The 20,924-nt window shown below is 43.8% G+C and overlaps 1 protein-coding gene across 9 annotated transcripts in view; it reads right to left on the bottom strand.

Moving 5' to 3' along the window:
- SHANK2 (SH3 and multiple ankyrin repeat domains 2) overlaps positions 1–20,924 on the bottom strand; it is a 951,897-nt gene that overhangs the window by 735,346 nt on the left and 195,627 nt on the right. For 3 of the 9 annotated variants that reach the window (XM_073604230.1, XM_073604232.1, XM_073604233.1), the window contains exon 1: positions 5,869–6,022. The exons of 1 other annotated variant lie outside the window; for it this stretch is intronic. The gene's annotated coding sequence lies outside the window, so the exon portion shown is untranslated. Of the gene's footprint in view, positions 1–5,868; positions 6,025–20,924 lie in introns of those variants that run through there. 5 more of the 9 variants (XM_073604226.1, XM_073604228.1, XM_073604229.1 and 2 more) reach the window with 3 other exon arrangements.

Here is a 20,924-nt window from a genome sequence, read left to right as displayed (position 1 = left end):
ACCGGAAGTATGTCGACACGATTTGCCCCTCCTCCAGGGCTACATCTTGATGGCGCCCTGGAGGAGGGGCGAAACGAAATTAAATAATAAATACACATTTTTTACTTGCAATTTATTTTTGCAATATTTTTTTTCTTTTTTACAAAAGTGCATTTAAGCTGGCCATACATGTTCAATTTTCTTGTACAATTTTACTTTAGGCTACTTTCACACTGAGGCATTTTTCAGGAGCTAAAGGGCTAAAAATAGGGCTAAAAAACCACCTCCCCTGCCACCCCAGTGCGAAAGCCTGAGTGCTTTCACACTGGAGCGGTGCGCTTGCAGGACGGGAAAAAAAAGTCCTGCAAGCAGCAGCTTTGGGGCGGTGTGGGAGCGGTGAATACCCCACTCCTAAAACGCCCCTGCCATTGAAATCAATGGCCAGCACTGCCAAAGCGCCCGCAATGTGGCGCTTTGAATGCGCTGTTAACCCTTTTTCGACCACTAGCGGGGGTTAAAAAGCGCCCTGCTAGAGGCCAAAAAAACAACGGATGCCCCCCCACCCCAGTGTGAAAGTGCCCTTAGATTTACCTTAAACTATGTAGTGCAAGGGCCTGCCAAATTGGATACAATTGAAAGTTGTTTAGTGTTGACCTCATATTATATGGTTTTTGGTAAATCGGAAAATTGTACAAGAAAATTGAACATGTATGGCCAGCCTTAGCCTTTAAATTGTATGTAAAAGCAATATTTGGGATAGTGGGGGCAAAGGCTGGAGCTGCTGTAAGAATTTTTGGGGAGACTCAGTCCTCTATCTGTCCTGACGAGTATCGACTCCAAAATGGAAAAGTGGGGGGAAATCTAAACGTTTTCATTAGAGCAAGGGGTGTGGGAAAATCTTCCAATGTGAATACAGATCCTTCAAACAACCCTTTCAAATGGGCAATCCATTCACTTTGGTGAAATGTCCTTTCCTGTAGCATTTCCAGGACAGGAAGTCAAGGGAATTCACTCAGCAGGACACAAACAGCAAAAAAGAAAAAAAAATGCATCAGGTTTAACCCTCCCCTTTTCTATTACTAAATTTATAACTAAAAAAAATAGTTTTGAATTTACGTCCACTCTTGCATACATATGATTGTACGGTAACTGTTAATATGTCTTGAGGTCCTAATCTACAAAAGGCGCAGACTTCAATTTAATGAAATTCAGTAAGCTGCAATAGCAATTTTAGCAGACAATATTCATCTGGCTCGTGGGTGAATGGTTGCTCTTGTGGGTGAAGAGGACGGGTTATACACTTTCTACAGCTGTGTAAAGTGATGCTGTAGCTTTATGTATTAGCCACAACACTATGGAAGACAGAAGCTGTATGCCGCGTACACACGATCGGACATTGATCGGATATTCCGACAACAAAATCCATGTTTTTTTTCCAACGGATGTTGGCTCAAACTTGTCTTGCATACACACGGTCACACAAAGTTGGTCAGAAATTGCAAACTTCAAGAACGCGGTGACGTACAACACGTACGACGAGCCGAGAAAAATGAAGTTCAATAGCCAGTGCAGCTCTTCAGCTTGATTCCGAGCATGCGCTGAACTTTGTGCGTCGGAATTGTGTACACGCGATCGGAATTTACGACAACGGATTTTGAGAACCAGATCTCAAATTTTGTGTGACGGAAATTCCGATGGAAAATGTCTGATGGAGCCTACACACGGTCGGTATTTCCGACAAAAAGCTCCCATCGAACATTTTCCATCGGAAAATCCGACCGTGTGTACGGGGCACTAGAGTGCTGTTGACAAGAAGGGTCGCATGGCAAAATATCTGTGTCCATGCCCACATTTTGATAAAATGGGAAAAGTGCAGCCCCAGGAGAATCTGACAGTATTAGGTACACAAACATCAAAACTGGCTAAATAGCTAAATATGCTATTCAAATGTTTATGCTCCAAAGGGATTGGTGAATTCCGTCCCACCATTTTCCACGGCCACGTTGCCTAAACATGTCCTTGTAGAATGGTAGGGCAGTAGAGGTAAAAGAATTAAAGAGTTTGGAGTTGTTGGACTTCTAAGTCTGACACTAATGCTTAGTCCCACTTTCGTCCCTGTCTGTATGTCAGAAGGGTTGTTTTGTTCCGCGAGCCTTGAACATAGATGATGTATACTAAATATTGGTGACTGTGGAATATACTCTTTGCTCATATCTCTGATATTCTTACCAGAGGCGCAACTAGAACCTTTAGGGCCCCGGTGCAAGAAACCATGATGGGCCCCCCTTCCATCCGAGCCTCGGTGTCCATGGACATCCTCCTAAAACCGTGCTTCCCACATTCCCCCTGGGACATGCATCCAGCGCAATCACAGCAGCCTTTTACCATGTGATCAGCTGATTACATGTAAAACAGACTTGCCGGTTATCTGCAGCCCTTTCCTCCCACGCTGTGTCTGCGTTAGGAAAGGACTGCCGTTAACTGTCAAGAATGTCAGTAAATTTTTTACACTGATAATTAGTGCCTCCTATCAGTGGTGCCTAACAGTGCTCATCAATGTGGCCTACCTGTGCCCATTAGTGCCTCTTATCAGTGCCCACCAATGCCTCTCATCAGTGCCCATCAATGCCTCCTATCAGTGCTCATCAGTGTCTCCTTTCAGTGTCCATTGGTGCCTCCTATCATTGCCTCCTATTAGTGTCCATAAATGCCTCCTATCAGTGCCCGATATCAGTGCCCATCAGTGAATCCTAACAGTGCCCATCAGTGCCTTCTATCAGTGCCCATAAATGCCTCCTATCAGTGCCCATCAGTGCTTTCTATCAGTGCCCATTAGTGCCTTCTATCAGTGCCCATTAGTGCCTTCTATCAGTGCCCATAAATGCCTCCTATCAGTGCCCATCAGTGCTTTCTATCAGTGCCCATTAGTGCCTTCTATCAGTGCCTTCTATCAGTGCCCATTAGTGCCTTCTATCAGTGCTCATCAGTGAATCCTATCAGTGCCATCAGTGCCGTCTGCCTTCTCAGGACAGCACGGCTCTGAGCGAAGAGCATGTCTCTCATAGAACAGCAGCACAGAGCCGGCATTGAAAGTTCTATTTCCCTCTTCGTCCGTCCTCTCTCGCACAGGAGGACAGAGGACACAGCTGATTTGCTCCCCCCTCCCCTCTCCTGTGTAGTCTGCGGGAAATGTGAGCTCGTTAGCTGTGCAATTGACTGCCCGCAGAGCGCACACAGGAGAGGGGATAAGGGGGAGCAGATCAGCTGTGTGTCCTCTCTCATCCCATGCGAGAGAGGACAGACGGAGAGGGAAACAGAACTGTCAATGCCGGTGTCTCTGTGCTGCTGTTCCATGAGAGACACGCTCTCTGCTCAGAGCCGTGTGAATAGCAATCCCGCTGGGACCCCCACAGTGACGGAATGCCAGGGCCCCGTCACAAGTGCGACCTTTGCGACCCTGGTAATTCCGCCACTGATTCTTACCCTGCTTTCACGTTGCCAGGGGCTGTGATTGATGTATGTTTGGGGAATTTCATTTTGACACTATGGCTATGAAGATACTGTTTTTCTTATGGTATATGCTATTTTTTTGAGGTTGGGTGGGGATTGTACTACACAGAGAGGGGCGAGGGGGAATGTAGATTAGTGAGTGGGAGAGGGGAGTTTTATGGTATTGGGGTCCAGTGTGACCTGTCCATAAAGCCTCATACACACGATCAGGTTTTCGGCAGGGAATTGTGTGATGACAGACTATTTGCCTAAAATCCGATTATTAGTATGCTCCATCAGACAACTTTCTGCCAACAAATGTTGGATGGCAGGCTAGTAAATTTTCGGCGGACAATGGTCTGTTGTCAGATTTTCCTATCATGTGTACACAAGTCCGTCACACAAAAGTCCAAAGTACAAACACGCATGCTCAGAATCAATGCTCACCAAACACGACATTAGCAGAAGGTGCCCAAAGGGTGGCGTTCAACAGCTGACATTCCACATAGTACGTCACTACATTCGTGTTTGTTGGCCAACAATTGTGTGCCGTTTGTATGCAAGACAAGTTCACAGCACACAGCTTCATGGATCCCTGGTTAAGAAACCCTGGCCTGGACCAAACTTTCTCAGCCCTTTTACCCCAGAGGGACCCACTGGTGGTCAGCGGGAAGAATGCCCTTAACATTGATGGCCAGAAGGCCACCCTTCCCAAGAGTTAAAAAGATCAATGGTGTCATGCTACTGGCTCTGCCAAGTGGTTTCGGACCAAGGCATCATCAGATGCGAGGTCAATCAGCCACAGCTCAAGGAACCCCTAGAAACTTCTGAAGGTACCCTACGGTTCTATGGAACCCTGGTATAAGGGCACTTCTTTTGGGGGGGGGGAGCACATTTGGGTGTCCTTCAGCTAACTCAACTCTGCGTCATCTGGTGCTCCAGTCCTCTTTACTCCTGCCTTGGAATGTGGGTGGTCCTTCAACATAATCATGCACATTGCAGGACATTGTACATGATAATGTCAGCAAGAGGGGAGAAAATACAACCGGGGAAAAGAAGCAGCTTCATGGGACTGGTCATGGTCATCACAACCATAACCATTGGGATGAGGCGCTATGCTCTATCTTATCCCCTCTGGACTAATGAGCATTATATCCTGTATACACAGTGGGAAGGGAGCATCCATATTAAGCTAACTGAAGTTCACCTTAACACTTTTTTATTTTTTGTGTTTAAGGGTTCATTTACATGTGCAGCTAGGGGGCATTAAAACCAGGAGGTAGAGTCACCTTTATACCCCCACTCCAACTGCCCACCTAAAAAAGAGCATGTAGTCCTCTAGGGCTGTATATGCACCGCATTAAAAGTTAAACAGCATTTCAATTCCAGCAGGCATTACAGCCACCAAACACCACTTACAACAGTCTATGGGGCCGGGCTGCACCACAACTTCCCAGCCATGCAATGTCAGCGCAGTGGTGCAGCATTTACTGCATTAAATCAGATGGCAAGGAAGCAACATATCGCCTAATTACCGCCTGTCAAATGCATGTCAAGATCGCTTTTCAGAGAGGCAGCAAGGGCTGACGCACATGTCAAATAATCCCTGAGTGCCGGTTCACACTACAGCGACTTGGGATCCGACTTGTCAGACCTCAAGTCGCCCCAAGTCGCTGGACATAAGAAATTTAATTGAAGTGAATGAGAGCCGTCTTAATGTAAACTACAGAAGTCGCTCCGACTTCAGAAAAGGTTCCTGTACTACATCAAAGGCGACTTCTAGCCGACCTGTACCCATAGATTTCAATGGAAGTTGCCTACAAGTTGCCTCCAAGTCGGATCCTTATCTTAATTGATGTGATTTGGATCCGACATTACAGGAAGATTACCCAGACATTCCCTGAGGTTGCCTTGAAGTTGCTTCGAAGTTGCCTGGCAAAGTCATGCCGACTTTCAGGCACGCACTGGAGAACACTCAAATTTTATCTTTTCCTTTTAAGCAAATGTTAACATGATAGTAAGTGAGAATTTACAAATACTGACCAGTTTAATCACCATGTTTTATATGTTTTTTTTTTTTTTTTAAACTAAGCTTTTGTAGTGAGCAGTAGATAGGTACCCAGAAAAGAAGTGAAAACAGAATGAAAATGATAATACAAAAAAAATAAATAAATAAAAACAAATTGAACCTAAATAAAATTCTCTAAAAATGAACTGCATTTTCTTCAGGCATCTTTGTACAAAACCTACACAGAACAAAGATTAGAGAGCCCATGTGTATTTACAAATCCTAGAATAGCAGTTCCTTCAACTTGGCATGCCTTAAGGTTGATTGAAGCATGCGATAGATGTGATCTTGCATAAGGATAGAGTTGTCTGTCCATAGATTAATGTACTCACCACATTTACACCAGGGGGGTGGTTGACCTGCATTAGGAAAGGGTAATTTTCACAGCTTTCAGAACTCCTTGCTGAGATACGAGAACATAACATAATCCACAAAGCCAACTTTGTTTTCTGCCAAAAAAAAAAAAAATTAAGCCTCTCCTATTTCCCAGTCCGGGTGCCGTCAGGTGACATGAAGACTGTCTAAACTTTTGTTTCTCCGCCCTTTTAACCTTCCCTCTGTTACAAACACAACAAAGGAGCTTCATTACTGCAATAAAAAGGTATTTATATCGTTCTCATTACAGCAGCATTCCTGGTTGGGTAAATATTCAAATAAAAACGTATTTGCTTTTTAACTACACAGGATAAACTATTATTTAGAAGTATGAAAAGTGGTTTTGCACATAGTTTCTTTATTTAATATAGCCAGTAAAAAAAAAATAAAAAAAATACATTCTTCTTTTTAAGTCAGGTATCTATAAAATATTGCATATTAAAATTTTGCTTTCTGCTTTTAAGCCAGCAGGTGGAGCTTCAGGAACCCTTTCATGTGTCAAAAGAACAAATCACAGCAAAGTTATTTATAAAATACATTAGGCTTTAAAGTGACACTAAACTCTGATTTAACCACTTCCAGCCCAGGCCTATTCTAACATTCCTCTCCAACATGTAAAAATCATTTTTTTTTTGCTAGAAAATTACTTAGAACCCCCTAAACATTATATATAGATTTTTTTTTTTTTTTTTTTTTAGCAGAGACACTAGGGAATAAAATGGCGGTCATTGCAATTTTATATGTCACGCGGTATTTGCACAGCAATTTTTCAAAAGCAATTTTTTGGAAAAAAAACAAAAAACACTTTCATGATTTAAAAAATAAAAAAAACTAAAGTTAGCCCAATTTGTTTGTATACTGTGAAAGATGATGTAATACCAAGTAAATAGATACCCAACATGTCACGCTTTAAAATTCCGCACACGTAGGATTGGCGCCAAACTTCAGTACTTAAAAACCTTCATAGGTAAAGCGTTCAAACATTTTTTACAGGTTACCTGTTAAGAGTTACAGAGGAGGTTTTGCGCCAAAATCATTGCTCTTGCTCTAACGTTTACAGCGATACCTCACATATGTGGTTTGAGCGACGTTTACATATGTGGGCGCGACCTGCGTAAAAGCACGAGAGGATAAGGGACGCTTTAAATTTTTTTTATATTACATAGTTACATAGTAGGTGAGGTCGAAAAAAGACACAAGTCCATCAAGTCCAACCCATGTGTGTGATTATATGTCAGTATTACATTGTATATCCCTGTATGTTGCGGTCGTTCAGGTGCTTATCTAATAGTTTCTTGAAGCTATCAATGCCCCCCGCTGAGACCACCGCCTGTGGAAGGGAATTCCACATCCTTGCTGCTCTTACAGTAAAGAACACTCTATGTAGTTTAAGGTTAAACCTCTTTTCTTCTAATTTTAATGGCCACGTGTCTTGTTAAACTCTTCTGCGAAAAAGTTTGATCCCTATTGTGGGGTCACCAGTACGGTATTTATAAATTGAAATCATATCCCCTCTCAAGCGTCTCTTCTCCAGAGAGAATAAGTTCAGTGCTCGCAACCTTTCCTCATAACTAAGATCCTCCAGACCCTTTATTAGCTTTGTTGCCCCTCTTTGTACTCGCTCCATTTCCAGTACATCCTTCCTGAGGACTGGTGCTCAGAACTGGACAGCATACTCTAGGTGCGGCTGGACCAGAGTCTTGTAGAGCGGGAGAATTATCGTTTTATCTCTGGAGTTGATCCCCTTTATAATACATGCCAATATTCTGTTTGCTTTGTTAGCAGCAGCTTGCATTGCATGCCATTGCTGAGCCTATCATCTCTTATTTTGCACTGCCTCTTCAATTTTTTTTTTCCTATTACAAGGCATGTAAACATGCCTTGTAATAGAAATAATGATGACAGCAGGGGCGGATCCAGGGGGGGGGCAACAGGGCAATTGCCCCCCCCGAAATAATAGCACACTCTGAATTATTGTATCCTGGCTGCCGCTCCGCTGCCGGCCCGAGTCTCTCTCTCACATGTGCCGATCAGCGGCGCCGAGAGAGAGACTCGCGTGTGGTACGGGCAGCGGCGGTCACTGTCTGACACTGAAGGAAAGAGGTGGGTGGAGCCTCTTCCCTGCACTCGTTGCTAGACGCCAGGCGGCCCTGGCGTTAGCAACGAGTGACGTCAGTCACACTGCAGTGTGTGAGTGGGTCACGGCGTCACGTCGGAGGTCGGACTCGAGTCTCTCAGAGCCGACCTACCCGGTCCCGACGTGACGCCGGTGACAGCGTGACACAGCCTGAAGTGGCGCCTCCTTACTATAATACAGCAGACAGCAGTAACTTACTAACTAACAAGTATGAGTGCACTGCACAGCACAGCACACGTCCATGTATATGTGGGTTGACATGTGCAGGGGGGGATTCTATATTAATGGGGGTTCTACACTGAGGGGGGATTCTATATTAATGGGGGTTCTGCACTGACGGGGGATTCTATATTAATGGGGGTTCTGCACTGAGGGGGGATTCTATACTAATGGGGGGCTCTGCACTGAGGGGGATTCTATACTAATGGGGGGCTCTGTACTGAGGGGGGATTCTATACTAATGGGGGGCTCAGTACTGAGGGGGAATTCTATACTAATGGGGGCTCTGCACTGAGGGGGGATTCTATACTAATGGGGGCTCTGCACTGAGGGGGGATTCTATACTAATGGGGGCTCTGCACTGAGGGGGGATTCTATACTAATGGGGGGCTCAGTACTGAGGGGGGATTCTATACTAATGGGGGCTCTGCACTGAGGGGGGATTCTATACTAATGGGGGCTCTGCACTGAGGGGGGATTCTATACTAATGGGGGCTCTGTACTGAGGGGGGATTCTATACTAATGGGGATTACAACATTTCTCTGCTGCCTGTCTCTGGGACACGAGACCACCTTAGCAAGTGGCAAGTGACAATCTTCATCTGGTGACAGGCGATGTGGCAAGAGACAATCCGCAACATGTGGCAGGCGACGTGGCAAGTGACAATCTGCATCTGGTGACAGGGGACGTGGCAAGTGACACACTCGGGGCTTCCACTGATTCTGCATTATGGTGAGTTAAACTATTTAATTTTTTACAACAATGTAATAATAGTAATAATGCGCTTCAATCATCCTGACACCATAACAACCATGGTGCCGTGATGATTGAAGCGCCAACACCAGCCTTTTCCCCGATAGATGTACCCCAAAAAAATATATTTTCTGGCAGTGCCCCTCCCGAGACTAGACTCTGGATCCGCCCCTGGATGACAGGTCCTCTTTATGAAGAGATCTGGGGTCAAAAAGACCTTTAAATGCAAAAGAGAAAAAAAAAATGTCAATATTTTGCTTTAAAAAAAAAAAAATACTTCCGCCCTGCCTTTTATCGCCTCCATGACCAGCCAGCCCCACCATCGGATCATTTCTCGGTCGCACCGGTGGAAAAGATAAGGCCGAGCACGAGCGAGCACGGGGGGGGGGGTGTTTATATAGGTATTGCGGTTGGCAAGTGGTTAAATCCAAAACCAAAAACGTTATATATTGCAGCTTACCAATCATTAGATGTGGTGGCTGCATTAGCTTTCACCTGGTGATCTGGTCAGTAACACACCTCCTGTATTAGAGCGCCCCACTCTGGATGAAGGAGCACTGGGGGCAGATTTGGACAGCAGCATTGTCAGTCTGGGGGGATGGGAATGTTAGAAATAGTAGCAAATTTAACATTGAAGCTAAACTTCAGCTAATTCTTTAGGATCAGTTACAGCAAACCGTTTTTACCTTTTGAGATAAAAGTTTTACATACATGAATAAAAGTTCATAATATTAAGCACCCCTGTCAATGGTAAATGGTCTGCCTCATCCCTGTAACTTCAAGAAAAACAGACTTACTGGCTGGATCACCAGATGAAAATAAAAGAAAGAAAGCCATCACATCTATGAATTGATAAGCTGCAATATAATAAATGTTGGGTTTAATACTGCTAACCACTTCAGCCCTGGAAGATTTGGCTGCTCAATGACCAGGCAAATTTAGCAATTCGGCACTGCGTCGCTTTTACTGACAATTGCGTGGTCGTGCGACGTTGTACCCAAACAAATAGAGCTTTCTTTTGGTGGTATTTGATCACCTCTGCGGTTTTTATTTTTTGAGCTATAAACAAAACAAGAGTGACAATTTTGAAAAAAAAACAATATCTTTTACTTTTTGCTATAAAAAATATCCCACATTTTTTATCAAAAAAAAAAAAATAAAATTTCCTCAGTTTAGGCCGATATGTATTCTTCTACATATTTTTGGTTAAAAAAAATTGCAATAAGTGTGTATTGATTGATTTGCACAAAAGTTATAGCGTCTACAAAATAGGGGATAGATTTATGGCATTTTTATTATTATTTTTTTTTTTTACTAGCAATAGCAGTGCTCTGCGATTTTTATCGGGACTGCGAAATTATGGCGAACACATCGGACACTTTTGACACATTTTTGGGACCATTGACATTTATACAGCGATCAGTGCTATAAAAATGCACTGATTACTGTATAAATGTCACTGGCAGGGAAGAGGTTAACACTAGGGGGAGATCAAGGGGTTAACTGCGTTCCCTAGGTGTGTGTTATAACTGTAGGGGGGATGGGACTGTCTAGGAGGAGAGAGAGATCAGCGTTCATACTTGGTAGGAACACACGATCAGTCTCTACTCCCCTGAAAGAACCGGGATGCGTGTGTTTACACACACATCCCGGTTACCGCTCTGTCACGAGCGATCGCGGGAGCCAGTTGGTCATCGTTCCCCGTCTGGCACTCGCATCGGGGTCGGGCACACGCTGCGGGCGCGCCCCTAGTGGGCAAAAGGCGAAGCAACGTAATGCCCTGTACACACGGATGGATTTTTTGGCAACAAAGGTCCAACAGTCTTTCCGACTGACTTTCGAAGGACTTCCAACGGACGTTTGAACGAACGGACTTGCCTACACACGATCACATCAAAGTCTGACGGATTCGTACGTGATGACGTATGACTGGACTAAAATAAGGAAGTTGATAGCCAGTAGCTAATAGCTGCCCTAGCGTCGGTTTTCGTCCGTCGGACTAGCATACAGACGAGCGTATTTCTCGATAGGAACTGGGTCCGGTGGAGTTCCGACGGAAAGATTTGAAACATGTTCCAAATCTAAAGTCTGTCAGATTTTCGACAGAAACAGTCCGCTGAAGGTCCAATGAAGCCCACACATGGTCGGATTGTCCGCCGGACCAGTCCGGTCGAAAAGTCCGTTCGTATGTACAGGGCATAACATAACGTTGTTTCGCCCAGCCGCGCCAATCTGCTGCAGTAAAACTGCGGCGGCTGGTCGGCGAGTGGTTTAATATTTAATCTTCACAAAAAAACTTTTGTCATAGAGCCTCTATGCATCTAGTACAAGTATGGCTTTTATCCATAAGATCATCCTCAATTATACCCAGAAGTCCAGAGGACTGCATATATTTGGAAGATCAAAAATATCACAGGGGTTTCTCGTTTCCTCATCTTGAAAAAACCCAAAAGGTGTATAATACATTTGGTGCAAATAGCGTAACTGGATCATTTTATCTTTACCAGAAATTACAGTATCCACATACTGTATGAATTGAGTCTCTTGTTTTTTTTAGCTGCCAAGTGCTGCAGCAAAGGTAAAATACCCTGTTCTGGCCGTATGTAGGAGAGTCGGACAGCTGCTTTCACACAACACAGTGGCCTGGCTGTCCAGCCGTCTTGCACATTCCCCTGCACACTGCTGTAATCAATAGCAAAAGGACCATTGATTAGAGCAGTGAGCATGGGGGGGTCATCAGAAGGCCAGACAGCTGCGATGTGTGTGAAAGAAGCAGTTAAAAAAGTAAACGATCTGGTCCCAAGCAGCAAAGAGCTCACTCTGCACACTGTATAAAGAAAACACGTATAAAATCCTCCTTTTCTGGTACATGACCCCAGATGTGCTCCATGATAGCTATCCTACTCGTTCTGACCATTGTTGGCCCTGTCAGGGAGATAAAGGTACCCTCCTCCATATTTACTGGAGCTGCCCACTAATCGCCTCTTTCTGGAACACGGTCCAACAGTTACTGGCCCGTCTTCTTGAAATACCGGTTCCCGTGACCCCCCAAATTTTTTCTACTAGGATTATCACCACTGAAGATTCCCACACCCTACAAAAAACGAGTACGCCACATCCTCACAGCTGCACGCTGTCTTATAGCCCTAAATTGGAAAAAACGCTCCCCCCTACCCCTGAGGCCCTATTCGCTAGAATTAAGGATGTGAAAATTCATGGCGAAAATGACTGCTAGGATGCAGGACAGGCTGGAGGCTCACGATAAAGTCTGGGAGCTGTGGCACCTTCGTGAGGACCCACCATGATCGGGTAAAAGAGCTATTACCATGACCTCTTCCTTCTTCTTTCCCTACCCCCTTCCTTTCCCTCTACTTTGAGTATTCCTGTGTCTCCCATTACCTTATACAAGTTGCTACATGTTATTAAATGAAACCATGATGCATATACATAGTAGGTGAGGTTGAAAAAAAGACACAAGTCCATCAAGTCCAACCTATGTGTGTGATTATGTGTCAGTATTACATTGTATATCCCTGTATGTTGCGGTCATTCAGGTGCTTATCTAATAGTTTCTTGAAGCTATCAATGCTCCCCGCTGAGACCACCGCCTGTGGAAGGGAATTCCACATCCTTGCCGCTCTTACAGTAAAGAAACCTCTACGTAGTTTAAGGTTAAACCTCTTTTCTTCTAATTTTAATGAGTGGCCACGAGTCTTGTTAAACTCTCTTCTACGAAAAAGTTTTAACCCTATTGTGGGGTCACCAGTCCGGTGTTTGTAAATTGAAATCATATCCCCTCTCAAGCGTCTCTTCTCCAGAGAGAATAAGTTCAGTGCTTGCAACCTTTCCTCATAACTAAGATCCTCCAGACCCTTTATTAGCTTTGTTGCCCTTCTTTGTACTTGCTCCATTTCCAGTACATCCTTCCTGAGGACTGGTGCCCAGAACTGGACAGCATACTCCAGGTGCAGCCAGACCAGAGTCTTGTAGAGCGGGAGAATTATCGTTTTATCTCTGGAGTTGATCCCCCTTTTAATGCATGCCAATATTCTGTTTGCTTTGTTAGCAGCAGCTTGGCATTGCATGCCATTGCTGAGCCGATCATCTACTAGGACCCCCAGGTCCTTTTCCATCCTAGATTCCCCCAGAGGTTCTCCCCCCAGTGTATAGATTGCATTCATATTTTTGCCACCCAAATGCATTATTTTACATTTTTCTACATTAAACCTCATTTGCCATGTAGTCGCCCACCCCATTAATTTGTTCAGGTCTTTTTGCAAGGTTTCCACGTCCTGCGGAGAAGTTATTGCCCTGCTTAGCTTAGTATCATCTGCAAATACAGAGATTGAACTGTTTATCCCATCCTCTAGATCGTTTATGAACAAATTAAATAGGATTGGTCCCAGCACAGAACCCTGGGGAACCCCACTACCCACCCCTGACCATTCCGAGTACTCCCCATTTATCACCACCCTCTGAACTCGCCCTTGTAGCCAGTTTTCAATCCATGTACTCACCCTATGGTCCATGCCAATGGACCTTATCTTGTACAGTAAACGTTTATGGGGAACTGTGTCAAATGCTTTTGCAAAATCCAGATACACCACGTCTACGGGCCTTCCTTTATCTAGATGGCAACTCACCTCCTCATAGAAGGTTAATAGATTGGTTTGGCAAGAACGATTCTTCATGAATCCATGCTGATTACTGCTAATGATACCGTTCTTATTACTAAAATCTTGTATATAGTCCCTTATCATCCCCTCCAAGAGTTTACATACTATTGATGTTAGGCTAACTGGTCTGTAATTCCCAGGGATGTATTTTGGGCCCTTTTTAAATATTGGTGCTACATTGGCTTTTCTCCAATCAGCTGGTACCATTCCAGTCAGTAGACTATCTGTAAAAATGAGGAACAACGGTCTGGTAATCACTTGACTGAGTTCCCTAAGTGCCCTTGGATGCAAGCCATCTGGTCCCGGTGATTTATTAATGTTAAGTTTCTCAAGTCTAATTTTAATTTCGTCCTCCGTTAACCATGGAGGTGCTTCCTGTGTTGTGTCATGAGGATAAACACTGCAGTTTTGGTTACTGAAGCCCCCTGATTCACTCGTGAAGACTGAGGAGAAGAATAAATTCAATACCTTTGCCATCTGACCATCCTTTGTAACCAGATGTCCTTCCTCATTCTTTATGGGGCCAATATGGTCTGTCCTCCCTTTTTTACTGTTTACATACTTAAAGAATTTCTTGGGATTTTTTTTGCTCTCCTCCGCTATGTGTCTTTCATGTTCTATCTTAGCCGTGCTAATTGCACCCTTACATTTCCTGTTGCATTCTTTATAAAGTCTGAATGCTGAGGATGATCCCTCAACCTTGTATTTTTTGAAGGCCTTCTGCTTTGCTTTTATATGCATTTTTACATTGGAGTTAAGCCATCCAGGACTTTTGTTCGCTCTTTTAAATTTATTACCCAATGGGATACATTGGCTAATGCCCTTATTTAATATGCTCTTAAAGCAAACCCATCTCTCCTCTGTATTCTTTGTTCCTAATATTTTATCCCAGTTTATGCCTTTTAGCAAGGTTTGTAGTTTAGGGAAGTTGGCTCTTTTGAAATTCAGTGTCTTTGTATTCCCTTTATGTTTCCTATTTGTGTGATTTATACTGAAACTAATTGACCTGTGATCGCTGTTACCTAAATTGCCCCGTATTTCCACATCCGTGATCAGGTCTGTATTGTTGGTAATCAGTAGATCCAGTAATGTTTTATTTCTAGTTGGTGCGTCTACCATCTGACCCATAAAATTGTCCTGCAAGACATTAAGGAATTGGCGAGCCTTAAATGAATGCGCGGTTCCCTCCACCCAGTCTATGTCTGGATAATTAAAATCCCCCATTATGATAACACTTCCCATCCTTGCTGCTAATCCAATTTGAGATAGGAGATCCATCTCCACTTCCTCCCTCAGGTTAGGGGGCCTATAGCATACTCCCAGTATTATTTTCCCCTTAGCTTCATCCCTTTGGAGCTCTACCCATAAGGATTCCACCTCCTCCCTAGCTCCCTTAGTGATGTCATCTCTCACATTCACTTGTACATTATTCTTGATATATAGGCATACCCCTCCCCCTTTTTTACCCTCCCTATCCTTGCGGTAAAGGGTATACCCTTGAATGTTTGCCAGCCAATCATGAGAGCTGTTGAACCAGGTCTCTGAAATTCCCACAAAATCCAAATCCTCCTCGTACAACAGTATCTCTAGTTCACCCATCTTGTCTGCCATGCTCCTGGCATTGGTGAACATGCCACATAGTTTAGACCGGTCGCATATTGTCCTCGTATTGGGTGTTTTGAGATTGCAACTAGGACTTGCTACTATACTCACCTTGTGTTTTTGTGCTTTGGTTAACCTGCCACTAATGCCCCCAATACTACCCTCTGGAATATCTTCCGCGCTGGCTATCTCTGCCTCTGGACCCTCCCCCCATCGCCTAGTTTAAAAACCCCTCTAACTTTTTGGCCATCTTCATTCCCAGCAGATCTGCACCCTCCTCATTTAGGTGCAGTCCGTCCCTTCTATAGTACCGGTTACCGACTGAGAAGTCGGCCCAGTCCTCCAGGAACCCAAACCCCTCCTTACTACACCAGCTCTTCAGCCACTTGTTTACTTCCCTAATCTCCCTCTTCCTTTCTGGTGTGGCTCGATGTACCGGTAATATTCCTGAGAATACTACCTTGGAGGTCCTTTTCCTCAATTTAGCTCCTAAGTCCCTAAAATCGTTCTTTACGACAGGGCTTGACAAATTTGCTTGGAATCTAGGAGCCAGCTAAAAAAGTTAGGAGCCAGGTTTTTTTTTTTTTTTTTTTTTTTTTAAACGACCGACAAAGCTTTATTTTCAATATAAAAATTAACCAACCTTAAATTTACACAGAGACGACTAGAACGAATGTGACTGCTTTTATTTCCTGCCATGCAGGGACACAAGACCGCCATATCCCCGCTAAGGGTCCAATCAGGTCCGCCTGAAAAACTGACAGGCGAACCTGATCAGACAGCCCATGTGAAAGGGGCCAAGCAGGGAGATGACAAATAATAAATTCATTTTAATTAACCACTTCCTTCCCGCAGGACGAATATATACGCCCTGTCTTTGAAGAGAAATACAGTTGTTATGGTAGCAGCTAGCTACCATAACCCCAGTATCTTCTTCAAGAGCCGGCGGTTCTCTTTCAGATAAAAGTGGTCTCTGCAGCAGATTCGCAGCGAGATCACTTTTATCGGCGGAAGGCATTTTTTTTTTTTTTTTTAATGCATTTTAGTGTAAATATGAGATCTGAGGTCTTTTTGACCCCAGATCTCATACTTAAGAGGTCCTGCCATGCTTTTTTTCTATTACAAGGGATTTTTACATTCCTTGTAATAGGAATAAAAGTGACTTTTTTTTTTTTCTAAAAGAACAGTGAAAAAATAAACGTTAAAATGAATAAGAAAAAAAAAAAAATTAAATGTGCCCCATCCCTTGTAATAGAAATAAAAGTGACACTTTTTTTTTTTTTTTTTTTTAAACAAACAGTGTAAAAATAAAAAGTAAAATATATAAGAGAAAAAATAATTTTTTAAACGCGCCCCGTCCCGCCGAGCTCGCTTGCAGAAGCGAACGCATATGCGAGTAGCGCCTGCATATGAAAGCGGTGTTCAAACCACACATGTGAGGTATCGCCACGATCGTTAGAGCGAGAGCAATAATTCTAGCCCTAGACCTCCTCTGTAACTCAAAACATGCAACCTGTAGAATTTTTTAAACATCGCCTATGGAGATTTTAAAGGGTAAAAGTTTGTCGCCATTCCACGAGCGGACAAAATTTTGAAGCGTGACATGTTGGGAATCAATTTACTCGGCGTAACATTATCTTTCACAATATAAAAAAAATTGGGCTAACTTTACTGTTTTCTTATTTTTTAATTAAAAAAAGTATTTTTTCCCAAAAAAGTGCGCTTGTAAGTCCGCTGCGCAAATACGGTGTGACAGAAAGTATTGTAATGACCGCCATTTTATTCTCTAGGGTGTTAGAATAAAAAATATATATAATGTTTGGGGGTTCTAAGTAAAGGGAAGGAGATGAGCAGGCAGTTAAAACAGGTAGGGAAAGCTCCATTAGCATTGGTGGATGTCTTGTCATACCAACGGCCACCACCAGAGGGCGCCCGATTACAGAAGGAACCATAGGACTACAGTAGGCCGCAAAGCCGGGGGCCTCAATTACCGGCGCGGCCCAACGCGATTGCGCCGGGAGGGGTGGGGTGTCGAACGGACACAGGATACCCCAGCTGTGCCGCCCCAGGCGCCAGGGCGCTAATTCTAGTCGCAAATGCGACCGGGCGCCCGGGGTTTGTCGAGCCCTGCTTTAGGACACTCCATCTGCCTCTGACTTTGTCATTGGTGCCAACGTGCACCATGACAGCCGGGTCTTCCCCAGCCCCTCCCAGTAATCTGTCCACAAGATCCGTGATGTGCCGAACCCGAGCGCCCGGTAGACAACATACTGTTCGGCGCTTCAGGTCTTGGTTACAAATTGCCCTCTCTGTCCTTCTAAGAATTGAGTCCCCTACCACCAGAATCTGTCTTTCCTTTCCCTTTGCTGCCCCCCCACTCTCACTGGAGGAGTTCTTCCCCCGGCAGCTAGGAGAGTCCCTCAGCTCCAGCAGTGCTGGTCCCTGACTGGTTTCACCAATGTCACTCAAAGTAGCGTACTTATTGGGATGCTCCAGTCCTGGATCGGCCTCCCTGGCACTTCCCCCTCTACCCCTCCTGACTGTCATATACAACGATGTGACAACATTAGATACGTAACTACTACTGTCTTTGAGCATATTGCACGTTATGAGTAAATGTCTAAAAGAATTGATGCACAATATGATCTGTATCTTTCAATTCATGTATTCTTATATTGCAAATACAAACAATAATAATAAAAATGTTATTTGAAAAAAAAAAAAAGTAAAAGAGCAGCATATTATCACTGTATATGCAGCTTTACAGAAATAAAGAGGATTTGATCGGGCTTTAAAGTTGTAATTGCTTGGTAATGCTCATAGTGTGGACCTTTGGCAGTGATGGAACTACAAGTCCCATGCACAGGCAAGCTAAATCCCAAAAGACCTAATATACCTTGGAGACAAAACTCCCTCCACCCTTAGAAAGAATTAACCCACTTGTTATTTGTACACATTCATTAAACTGCTGTGTTAGTGCTGGCTTCCTGCCCATCATTCTCCTTTGTAATTATTAACTACCTCCAAGGTATATCTGTGCTAACCGGGATCCATATTAAGAAACAAGGCCCCTACTGATGAACAATGCTCCATTCTCATATATGCCAGTCAGAGTGGAAGCAGGGCCAGGCCAAACACAGTCAAACCTCAGAGGCATTCTGCTAAGTGTTGATCTCCCAGAAGTCTCCTGTGATGCTAATTTCTGGATTAAACAATAACTGCAATATTCCAACATCATGTTTTCAGTAGGACAAAATCATGAGCGGCTTTGATGGGATTAGAAGCCAAGAGTGAAGGTTTCAACCAAATGCCAAGAACGCATTAACTTTTGAACACTAGTAATCTTTGTCACGATCACATCTCATTCACTGTAGAAGATGAAAGTCCAAAATGCAGCACTTGTTTCGAATAACAGGTCTTTCCAAGAAGGGATAGATATTAAAGGACTCTTCACCAGCTTCAGTGTGTATGGAAAAGCACACCACACCCAATGTGAATCCAATCTGCTTACCAGAAGGTGATAATAAATAGACATAAACTCATCAATCACAAGGCATCACCGCATCGATTATCCAAACACTGATGGTAATAGACTCGATCCAATCATAGAATATAGCTTGTAATGGCATTTATTCACTTAAAGTGGTTGTACGCCCTGTATAACCACTTTTACCTACAGGTAAGCCTATATTAAGGCTTACCTGTAGGTGCTGGAAATATCTCCTAAACCTCCATGGTTTAGGAGATATTTACAAAAATGCCGAGCTCCGATGTCTACGTAGAAAGGGCAGATCGTGCCGCTTCCAATAGGGGTCATGCCGTGACTGGCGGCTCCTGTGCGCGTGCACGGGAGTGACGTCACGCGACTCCGGCCAGTCACAGGGCCGGGGGTTCGCAGCCCCGGAAGAAAGAGGGGTGAAGATGGGTGCTCGCTGCTAGTGAGGACAGAGGTGACATTGCAGGCTTCGGTTTCAGATAAGTGACACATAATGGGCTACTATGCAATGCCCATTATGCTTTACCTTTGCAGGTAAATAAAGAGGAAGTAAAAACCCATCAGAGTTTACTTCCTCTTTAAAGCCATCAAAATCACGAACTCCAAGGATATTGTAGATGTAATTTACCCAATCAATAGGTCAGCAATACCTTCCTCATAGAACATTAACAGGTTCATCTGACAAGAAGCGTCTTTCATAAGTTCATGGCAATATGCGTTAGTATTTAAATTTTAGCTGCCCAAGTATTTAGTTAAAGGAATGCAACAAGAAATACTTGGGCAGCTAAAATTTAAATACTAACGCATTTTGCCATGAATTTATGAAAGACGCTTCTCAAAGGCAAAGCACATTTAAATGGATGCAGACTGTTGCTTTCCTCTTAAGAAACTTGCATGTGCAGCAGCTGATTTCTAATTATAAAATCACTTCTATACGGATTCACACTGTACATGGACACAGAGAAACAGCTATTTCTTCACAATAACAAAAAGGTAGGAATCTGCAACTAAAAGTCTGTTTAAATCCCTGCAATGTACATAGATCACCCAGAGGGGAATGTTTTTTCTCAACAAAAATGGAGTTACTCTTTAAGAAACAAACAAGTTGTGTTTAAGACCACAACTAAGATACCCAGTTAACTTTTAAAAAATACAAACCAGATAAAAACCATCAAGCTACGAAACCTCAATGTGTCCATACATCTGCCAGTTTGTGTAATAAAGTATCATATTGTAACCAATCCCTTCTAATGTTGCAAACAGATGCAAAACATTATTTTTTTTCAGCTTTCCAAGCTACTTGTTCTCTTTGAAAGACAACTTTGCAATATTCTCACATAGGAAGATGTAAACATATGTCCTAAGGCCCATTTCACATGGGCTGTCCGATCAGGTCTGCCTATCAGTTTTTTTAGGTGAACCTGATCGGATCCTCCATTCACCCCTATGGAGCAGCGTATGTCCGCTGACATCTGCCGCTATCCAAACCGATCCTGTCGGATGGTGGTCCTATCTTCCATCCGTCTGGCGGAGCGGATGAGATCGGATGAAAACAGACAGCCAGTCCGTTTTCACCCAATTTCCCCATAGAGGAGATCCCGTCTCCATTTGGCATAGTGAGCGGAGACGGACCTGTCATCCGCCAGCTCAGCGGTGATCTCGGTTTTCTTTTTTTAAGTTAATAATAACAAATATGTTATACTTCCCTGCCAATCCACAGAGCCGTGGTCTGGCCCCGTCCCCTTTCTCTCCTGATTGGCTGACTGACTTTGATTGACAGCAGCAGGAGCCAATGGCACCGCAATGCTGTCTCAGCCAATGAGGAGGGGAGTACCGGGCAGCCGAGACACTCTTTCATCGCTGGATCTAGAACCTCAAGTGGGGCTGAGGGGGTCTGCTGCACATAAAAAGCTTTTTATCTTAATGCATAGAATGCATTAAGATAAAAAAAAACCTTCTGCCTTTACAACCACTTTAATGTGTCAACCTAGAGAAAACCTTGTCATTGAATCCTGGGAAGGTGAGCGATGTGTCCAGCTGGTTGGGGAGCACATGTGATACTGAACATTCTGACAGGAGAAAGCAGAGGATGACCACACCAATCGGCTGCAGTTCCTTCATACTCCAAT

This window comes from Aquarana catesbeiana, linkage group LG11 (assembly GCF_042186555.1).
Source record: "Aquarana catesbeiana isolate 2022-GZ linkage group LG11, ASM4218655v1, whole genome shotgun sequence".
Classification (NCBI taxonomy): domain Eukaryota; kingdom Metazoa; phylum Chordata; class Amphibia; order Anura; family Ranidae; genus Aquarana; species Aquarana catesbeiana.
This window is presented reverse-complemented; position numbering and strand designations above follow the sequence as displayed.